The sequence below is a fragment of the Lissotriton vulgaris genome, chromosome 11, assembly GCF_964263255.1.
Source record: "Lissotriton vulgaris chromosome 11, aLisVul1.2, whole genome shotgun sequence".
Lineage (NCBI taxonomy): Eukaryota > Metazoa > Chordata > Amphibia > Caudata > Salamandridae > Lissotriton > Lissotriton vulgaris.
The window spans coordinates 481,718,804-481,728,191 of NC_141699.1; the positions used below are offsets into that span (position 1 = coordinate 481,718,804).

Sequence of the window (9,388 nt, forward strand, 5' to 3'; positions counted from 1 at the left end):
TAGTTCCCTTGCAGTGTGGCAATTGCAGAGTAGAATAGCGTTCTTACGACCTTTGTTGGGAGAGTCTTGTTATAGGTTTAACTTTGCCTGGCGGTCTACCTTTTTGAACAGACTTTGCACTTTGGGATAGAAAGATAAGATACACATTTTTTTTAAATACGTGGTTTTGCACTTGTAGCGCTCAAGTGTCAAACAGAAGTCCAGGAGGTCTGTATTTGAGTCATGTTTTCAGGACATCCTCTGACTGCATAAATAATTTTAATTTAGATCAATTGTAGTTACATTTATATTATGCTGTTAGCCTGAAAATCTGGAATGGATCTCAACCTGCTGGACTTACATTGAAGAGCCTTGAGTGAGAAGAGATTATCGGTGGTCCATTGGTTACCAGTGAAAACAAGAGGCTCCAGTGATAATACACTGCATGGGATTAACAGTACATCGAATTTCCACCACAGAGTGAAAGTGACACTATTGCTATGATTACGTACGGTAATCCCCATTACTCTTAGTCCTACTCGTCCTCGACCCAGTCATCACACAAGAGGTATTCCACACAACAGGAAACAAAACAGGAAACGCTTTTAGACTCCACCCACCCTCCTGTCAGGTGCTATAACACACTTCACCACCAGAAGCAAATCCTGATGTACCAAGCACCAAAGGCCTGGAAAGGGAGGGCGGGCGGGTTGTATGACTGGGTCGAGGACGAGTAGAACTAAGAGTAATGGGGATTACCATACGTAATCATAGCATTACCTCTACGTCCCTCGTCCTCGACCCAGTCATCACACAAGAGGCATACCAAAGCAACGCCCAAACAGGCCTTTGGCAACCCACACACAACAAAACACAGACCAGACACAAAGGAGTGCAGCAAGACAAAGTTGCAAGAAACAACAGAATCACAGCGGAGGGGAAAAACCCCCCACAGCCAGCAACACCCCACGACCAAAAACTGGTCCGGTCATACAAGGCACAACCCCACCATCAGTGCCGCACGAACGCGGACTCGGAGGCCCAGGACCCAGCCCGACAAATCCACCAAGAGACACACCCAGGGAAGCAGCCCAGGAGGCAGACACGCCCGAGCGGAACGCGCCAGGACACCCGCCGGACAGGGCAAACCCGCACCAAGATAGGCAAGAGCAAAGACCGCCAGAAACCAGCGACCCAAAGAGAGCCATGAAGCAGCCGTAGCCAAACCAGCCAAGCCAAAGGACACGGAGAGAGAGTCAGAAGAGCGAAACACCCCAGAACAAGCCACAGAAAGGACAAGGCACGTTCGAGGCCAAAAGAAAGAACAGAAATCCACCAGGCACGACAGAATGTCAAGGGCCACAGACTCCAAAGGTACAAAAGGGGAAGACTGCAAAACCCCCAACACCAAGGAGAGACCCCAAGGGGGCATCAAACAGAAGAAGAAGAGAGAAACTCCGAAAAAGGCGAGAAACCCAGCAAGCCATCAGAAGGAAGAAAGGAATCCGGGACCCGGAAGGCACAGATAGCAGCCTAAAGGCCCAGCAAGGAAACCAGAGGAGGAACACCACCTCGAAAAATAAGACCATCGTTCCGAATAGAAAGACAAGGCAGACAACCTACGAGAAGCCCGCAGCTCCCAAAACAAGTGGTCGGGCAGACCACGGGTCCCAAGAGACACAGCTTCAACCCCCAAACTGCCAAGGAGAGGGGAACCAGAAAGGGAGATGGAGATCTCAGAGGAGAGGGGTGACGGGGCAGAAGCCAAGGAGGCCCCACAGCCAGGCCCAGCAGCAGAGGAAACCAGGACCTCCTCGGCCATTAAGGCAGCACTGCCACCGCCTGAGCCCCCTCTCACCGAACCCTCAGCAGAAACGCAGGAACCAAACGAAAGGGAGGAAAGGCATAGAGAAGCCAGGAAGGCCAAAGGAGATACATGACATCCACCCCCCCTGCGCCCACCTCTGGAGACCTGGAGCAGAACAGGGGCACCAGGGCATTGGACCCCGAGGCAAACAAGTCCAGAGCCAGAGTCCCGAATCTCAGGCAAAGTACCCGAAAGGTCCCGGGAGCCAGACACAGGGACAGGGACGAGGGAAACCTCCGGCTCAGAGAGTCTGCCACCACATCGTCCACACCCCGAATGTGCTGAGCAGAGAGGGCCACCAGATGGCACTCGGCCCAACTCGCAATTACACACGCCACCAAGTTCAGGGAAAGGCAGCGGGTACTGCCCTGGTGGTTGAAGTAGGCCACGGTCACAGTGTTGTCCGACCTCACCAACACGTTGCACCCCAGAAGACGATCCTTGAAAAGGCGAAGAACCCTCTCCACCGCAGACAGCTCCCTCTAATTCGAAGAACGTTGCGACTCCAAAAGAAGCCAACGCGCCTGCACCGCCCATGGGCCTAGAGTCGCACCCCATCCGGAAGCGCTGGCATCCGTCGTCAACACCAAGGGGGGCGGAGGAAGGAACCACATGCCCCGCGACAGATTCGAAGAATCCAGCCACCACTGGAGAGCAGACACCAACTCTGGAGACATAGGCACAGGAATCGAGAAGTCCTGGACAGGAAAGCGCACCCAACGCTGAATATGCCACAACAGATGCCGAAGATGAACCCTGGCCCAGGGCACCATGAACAAAGTGGCAGACATGTGGCCCTGAACCACCAGCCACTGCAGGAGAGGAGCCGAAACCCTGGAAGCAACTTCCTCAGCAAAGACTGAAGACGCAGAATCCGGGACTCCGGGAGAAAGACCTTGCCGAACACCACCCCAAGGAAGGTCCTCCGAGTACCAGGGTCCAGGTGACTCCTCGGTAGATTGACAAGGAAGCCATGATCCTCGAGCGTACGCATGGTCAAGGAAATTTGGCGGGACATGACCTCCGGAGACGGAGCCTGCAGCAGCCAATCGTCCAGGTACGGAAACACGGACACCCCCAGGAGATGGAGATGAGCCACCAAGGGAGCAGCCTCCTTGGTGAACACCCGGGGGGCGGACCGAAGACCAAAAAGGGAGGACGCAGAACAGCCAGTGTCGACCCTCCAGGCAGAATCGCAGGAAACGCCGATCCGTCACAGCCACTGGGACGTGCAGATACGCATCTTGGAGGTCGACGCGGAGAACACCCAACCCGACTGGATCAACGGAAGAACCTTCCGGAGGGTCTCCATCTTGAAGGGGATCTTCCGTACGAACAAGTACAGACCCCGAAGGTTGATGACCACTCGGAAACCCCCGTGAGTTTAGGCACCACGAAGAAGAATGAATAAACGCCAAACCCCTGCTCCGCCAGGGGAACCGGGACAACCGCCAGGTTGCCGACCAAAGAACGAACCCCGTCCAACAAGGCCAGACGGCGGGAAGCATCCCGAGGAGAAGGGGTCACCACCACCCCGGAGAGGGGAGGGGGGGACAAGAATTCGATCCGGTAGCTCCTCGACAAGACATCCAGCACCCATCTGTCTGAGGTCGTCAGGCGCCAAGCAGGAAGGAACCTGCGAAGTCTCCCACCAACTAGAGGAGGAACACCAGCGAAAACGACCCCAAGGGTGGCCCAGTCAGGAATGCTGCGGACCAGACCTGGCACCCCTCCGGGACATCTTCAAAAATGTCCGGAGGAAAGAAGATCAGAGCAATGACGAATCCAAAGGAGGACTGCTGAAACTTGGAAGGTTGGCGGAAAGTCCAGGCACCCGAAAGGAAGGACCCCCCACCCGGTCGGAAGGTCACAAAAAGATAAAGAATGCTTGCGCTCCTGGAAGACCCAGAGTAGCTACTCTTCCAGCGAGTCACCAAACAGACAGGCACCAGCGAAAGGCAGCCGCAAAGCCACGGAACGCTGGGCCGCGTCCGTCCTCCAATCCCGCATAAATTAGGATACTGCGGGCAGCAACAGAGGAACCACAGGACACAGCAGAAGCCCTCACAGAAGCAAAGGCGACGTCCGACATACATTCTCCTCCAGGCGGGCCATAGACTCCAGCAACACCGGACAACTGGCACCCTCCTGCGTGGACGAAAACAGGGACTCCAAATCGGTCAGCAAAGACGGGACAATGCACTCCTCAGAAAAGCCAGAACGAACAGCCAGATGAGGAGCGGCAGAAGACATCTTCAGGGCAGAATCCACCCACACGCACACACCGTCCATCAGAACGTGACCAGCAGCCATGGAAGGACGAACCACAAGACTGGCCACCTCAGAGTCCACAGGAACGAAGACAGGCAAAGAGTCAGCCACATCCCATAACGGAGAAAGCAAGGACACAAACCAGGGTATGGAGAAAGATCCGGCACCATCCACACCCACAACAGAACCATGGACACAAAAGAGGCACTGGCAGAGAAGAGGATAAAGAAAATCCGAAGAAAGCAGAAATCCCAACAGCAAGCAACAGATGATCCAGAAGAAGGCGCCCAAACCGGGCATCAGCACAATTCCAGGCATCACAGGAGAGGGGAGGAGGCCCCACCAGAAAAAGGGGAAGATGCAGGCACAGGAGAGGAAGACCTCCCCACACGACGGAGGTAGCACATGACCAACACTCCAAGCCGAACTCCAGACATCCGTGCAACTACCCCAGTAAAATAGTAGAGGGTAGGAGAGGGGACGTAGAACAGTGTAATATACACCTTCAATAATAAAGTGATGAAAGAACAACATTTCTGAGCACGTACCATAAGCAGACTCCCACCAGACGCCATGCCTGGACGCCAAGTTGCAAGCAGAAGGTCAGTGTCCTGTCCACAGCCCTCTCGACCACCGGGCAACTTAGAACTCACAATGCAGAGGAAGTGCAGCAAAGACCACTTCAATGGTGTATGAAAACCAATCAGCAGCTCCAGGTGAGGCTCAAACTCACAACCACGGCATGGCTCAGCGCAAGTACTGCTGTATAAGTACCGCGCACTAACCGATTGTGCCACTGGAGCACACATACCAGCAAGGGCCAATGCGGATGCGGGACAGGCAAGTCGCGAACCGTGAAACCCAGCACCAAAGTCGGCAGCAGCAACAGAAGGTCCACATCCACACCCCGGAAGAGCGCAGGAATCCCACTGAAGAGGCCCCGGGTGCAATCCCAGGTAGCTCCAGGAGTCACATTTCGCAGGCTCAGGCTCAGGTTCCAACCTCAGAACGCCCAATATCCGAGACACGCAACCGTGTACAAACACGGATCAGGCACGACTCCGCTCCAAGAACCGGAGCGCCCGGAGTCCACCCGGACGCCCGCCCACACCAGCACCCGGCACCGAACACGGCCGATGGGTGTAACAGGGGGCAAAGCGCATGCGCGCAAAATCAGGAAGACGCCGCCGAGACAGCCGGCCGGCCCAGTGCAACAGGGATAACAGCGAGTCCCAGAGGCACACGCAGGAACCGTCACCAGGGCCCCCTCAAGGCAAAGAGGCAATGGAGACATCGGGGAATCCAAAGGGGAGGAGCGCGCCCCAGAACAGCCCAGCGCTCACAGCTCCAAACCCCTACCATGTCCACGGTCGAGGATTCAGCAGGAAAGCAGCAAGCAGCAGGAGGAAGATCCACAGCACAGCCATCAGCGCGAACAGAGACCAGGGCAGGAAACGAAAAAGGAAGACCCACAAAGCTCAGCAGTATGGGTCACCTGAGCCCAGGAGGAGAAAGGGAAGCCCAGCAGCCCCACTCTAAGTAATCCCACAACGGTCCATGGGAGCCCCCCAGAGCCCAGCAGAGGAGGATCCATAGGACAAACGAAGCAGGTAAGCGCCCGGCACTCACCCCAGCGTCTCCCATCAAGTAAACCACCGACAGGAAACAAAACTTCTGATGCTGAGGTGTGTTATAGCACCTGATAGGAGGGTGGGTGGAGTTTAAAAGCATTTCCTGTTTTGTTTCCTGTCGTGTGGAATACCTCTTGTGTGATGACTGGGTCGAGGACGAGGGACTTAGAGGTAATCACAAGTCTATAATACCAGATGCACAGTGAACAAATCAATTGAAAGTGGGCATCCATCAAGTCAGTCTGAATGAGGGTGCCTTTGAATGTTGCAGAACTGGCAGCACATTGCGAAGCTTTGAAAGATTGGCTTGATAGATGTTCGGCTTCTCACTGTTCCAAAAGATTTAACGCTCGCTTTCTTTTTTTTTTTTTAAGTTTGAAAGCTTTATTAGAGAAAAATTAGTATTACAATAAGGTGACATCAGCAAATATGAGAAAAAAGGCATAAGATGGGACAAAGAAAATATAAGCAGCTAATATCACAATGAAAAACAAAGCATTTTAAGTTATGGGGAGGGAAGGAGGGGGGGGAAGGGAGGAGAGAAGAAAACAAAAACATGGTATTTATCGTAGAAGATGGATAAGCAATAATAGGAAATACAGTAAATGGTAATCAAAAAGTACAGTAAAAACCATCATATGAGTAATTGTATGTATGAAAAAGAAGTATGAAAAAGGTCAATATAAAGCTAAATAATTATAATATTGAGACTGAAAAATATCATGAAAGACTGCAGGCAAGAGTACATGTGCTCAGGGGGGCTTGAAATTACCCGAAGATAGTGGAGAGTAACTCTTTTTGGCGGATTGATCAAGGTATAGAGTAAGAGGTAGCCAGTAAAATTCAACATTTCGGGAGGGTTTACAGGAGGAAGCAAAGGCTACATCAAGTCTGTGTGAGTGACATACAAGATTCCACCAACAATTGAGAGACAATTTGTTCAGAGATTTCCAATTAGAGACAATATGCTGTAATGCCAGAGCCAGCATAAGGTCAAAAAGACCGCGAGAATGTGGGGGGAGGTCTAAATCTTCTGAAAGGCTACCAAGAAATACCAAAGAAGGAGAAAATTGAATAGAGAGGTTGAAAATGCGAGAAAGGCGAGAGAATAGCTGAGACCAGAAAAGACGAGTTGAAGGACAGAAAAAGAAGAGGTGGAAAAGATCCGCAGAAGGGGCATTACAGGTCCAACAATTAGATACAGCATCAGGTTGAAAGCGAGAGATAGAAAGAGGAGAGAGGTATAGTCTGTGGTAAAAGAAAAATAGGGATTGAGTGAGAGAGGCAGTACGGGAAGTCTTCAAGGATCGAGCCCATATTTTGTCCCAGAGAGAAGTCGGCCATGAAGAATGTAAGTCTGTCTCCCAGGACAATTCTAATTTTGATTTGAGACGATCTGGATTGGGGGCTGAAAAGTACCGGTAAATGATGGAAGCTTTAGGAGTTGTAGAAAGGACAGTGAGTAAGGAGGAAGATGAGGTGGGTAGTTCTTCAGAGGGGAGAGAGTAATAACGATCTAGAATGGTTTCCATAAGGATAGGGAATTTCTTTGCAAAAGATGGAGGGCAGTGGAATTGAGACCGAAATGCAGGAAATGAGCAAGGAGAGGACCCATCAAAAAGATGACGTATCCAAATGATACCTTTCGCTCTCCATGAGGGCCATGCAATAGGTCGGTTGTTAATTAATAGAAGGGAATTGTACCATATAGGCATTAGTAGGAAGGATTCCTGCGTTACTGAGGAAGGTGAAACTAAAGGGCGCAGAAGAGAAGAAGTATGCTTGAATAAAAGGGGATTAAGGCATGGGGCTTTAGAGGTAAAACGAATTACTTCTTGGAAAGAGTACGGAAGCAGTAGTTCCTGTTCAACAGAAAGCCAGAGGGGAGAAAAAGGGGAGGGTTCCTGAGATAACCAGCGGGAAGCCTGTCGAAGGGAAAAGGACTTATGATAGAGGCGAAAGTCTGGAAAGTTGGTACCACCATTAAGTTTAGATTTACGTAAGTTGAAGAGCGATATGCGGGCTTTTTTCTGCTTCCAAAGAAATTTGGACAACGCAGAATCAATGCAACGGAAATAAGAGTTTGGAATACGAAGTGGGAGCATGGATAATAAGTAAATTAAAATAGGGGCAATCATCATTCTGATGGAGTCAAGACGGCCCCACCAGGAAAGAAATAGTGGATTCCAAGAGGTGAGTAATTAGTCTATCCTAGATATGACTGCATTCATGTTGAGTTGAATGGAGGAGGATATAGAGCTAGAAAAAAGAACACCGAGATATTTAATTTTTGTAGAATTCCAAGCAAAGCCAGTGGCCGTGAAAAAGTGGGGGAGACAAAATTTGGTTAAAGGAAGAATCTCTGTTTTGTCCGAGTTTATTTTGTAACCGGAGACCAAGGAGAATTTCTGAAATTCGTCTAGTAATGCGGGGACTGAGGTAGGTGGGTCAGAAATAAATAAAAGAATATCGTCAGCATATGCAGACAATTTAAGATGACGGTCACCGTACGGGAAGCCAGAAATGGACGGATTATTGCGTATGGAGGTAAGGAAAGGTTCAAGCGCTAAAATAAATAAAAGAGGTGATAAAGGACAGCCCTGGCGAACACCACGTTGGAGTGTAAATGGGGAAGTGAGTTGACCGTTAACGAGAACAGATGCTTTGGGCATAGAATATATCAAAGAAATATAAGATATGAATTTGGGGTTAAAGCCGTGCCATTTTAAGGAGGCCAGAAGAAAAGACCAGTCGACTCGGTCAAAGGCTTTCTCAGCATCTACTGAAATGGCTGCAAGGGGAATCGATAGCGAGGGGGCTTTACTTAAAACATTAAGGAAGAGTCTAGAATTATCCGAGGTCAAGCGGCCTTTAACAAAGCCGCATTGTTCTTTCCCTATAAGATGTGGTAGGAGCGGGTCAAGGCGAAGGGCTAATAGTTTCGCAAAGATTTTATAGTCAACATTAACTAGAGATATAGGTCGATAATTTTTACAGAACTTAGGGTCTCTACCCTCTTTAGGGATAAGGCATATGGTAGCGTCTTGAAAAGAGCCTTGGGCTGATCCAGTAGAACAAAAAGACTGAAATAGAGATAGAAGGTGAGGTAAAAGAAGGTCTGAGAAATGTAGGTAAAATTCAACTGGGAAGCCGTCAGGTCCTGGGGTTTTCCCTTTAGTGAGGGAGGATAGAGCAGAGGACAGTTCCGAAATCGTAAGATCAGAGTCAACGGCCGAAATATTAAGGTGGGAAGTATCTGGTTGAGGTATGTTGTCAAAGTAGGATTGAATAAGCTCTGGGGTGGGAGGGTTTTCGGGAGTATATAAAGTCTCATAAAAAGAGTGGAATTGTTGCAAAATTTCTGCATTGGTATGAAGAAGTACATTAGAGGGGGAATAGATAGAATCAATATTAGTACGTTCTTTACGAGATTTTAAATAGTTAGCTAACAGTTTACCTGATTTATTTCGACCTCCATAAAATCGCGCGCTGGTCCGGAGAAGAAAAGAGGAGGCAGAGTCTGTGGTAAGCTTGTTAAAGGCAATCTTAGCCTTAAGCAGTTCAGGAGACATAATCTTATCAGAGGAAGTATAGAATTGATGTTCCAGAGACTTAATATGTGCAAGGGTGATTTTACGTT

The 9,388-nt window shown here is 49.9% G+C and overlaps 1 non-coding gene across 1 annotated transcript; it reads right to left on the reverse strand.

Moving 5' to 3' along the window:
• Positions 1 to 4,825: 4,825 nt before the first annotated feature.
• Positions 4,826 to 4,920, reverse strand: TRNAI-UAU (transfer RNA isoleucine (anticodon UAU)). Its single transcript has 2 exons — positions 4,883 to 4,920; positions 4,826 to 4,861 (listed from the first exon to the last, which is right to left on the reverse strand). It is a non-coding gene; the product is annotated as a tRNA-Ile (tRNA).
• Positions 4,921 to 9,388: the final 4,468 nt, after the last annotated feature.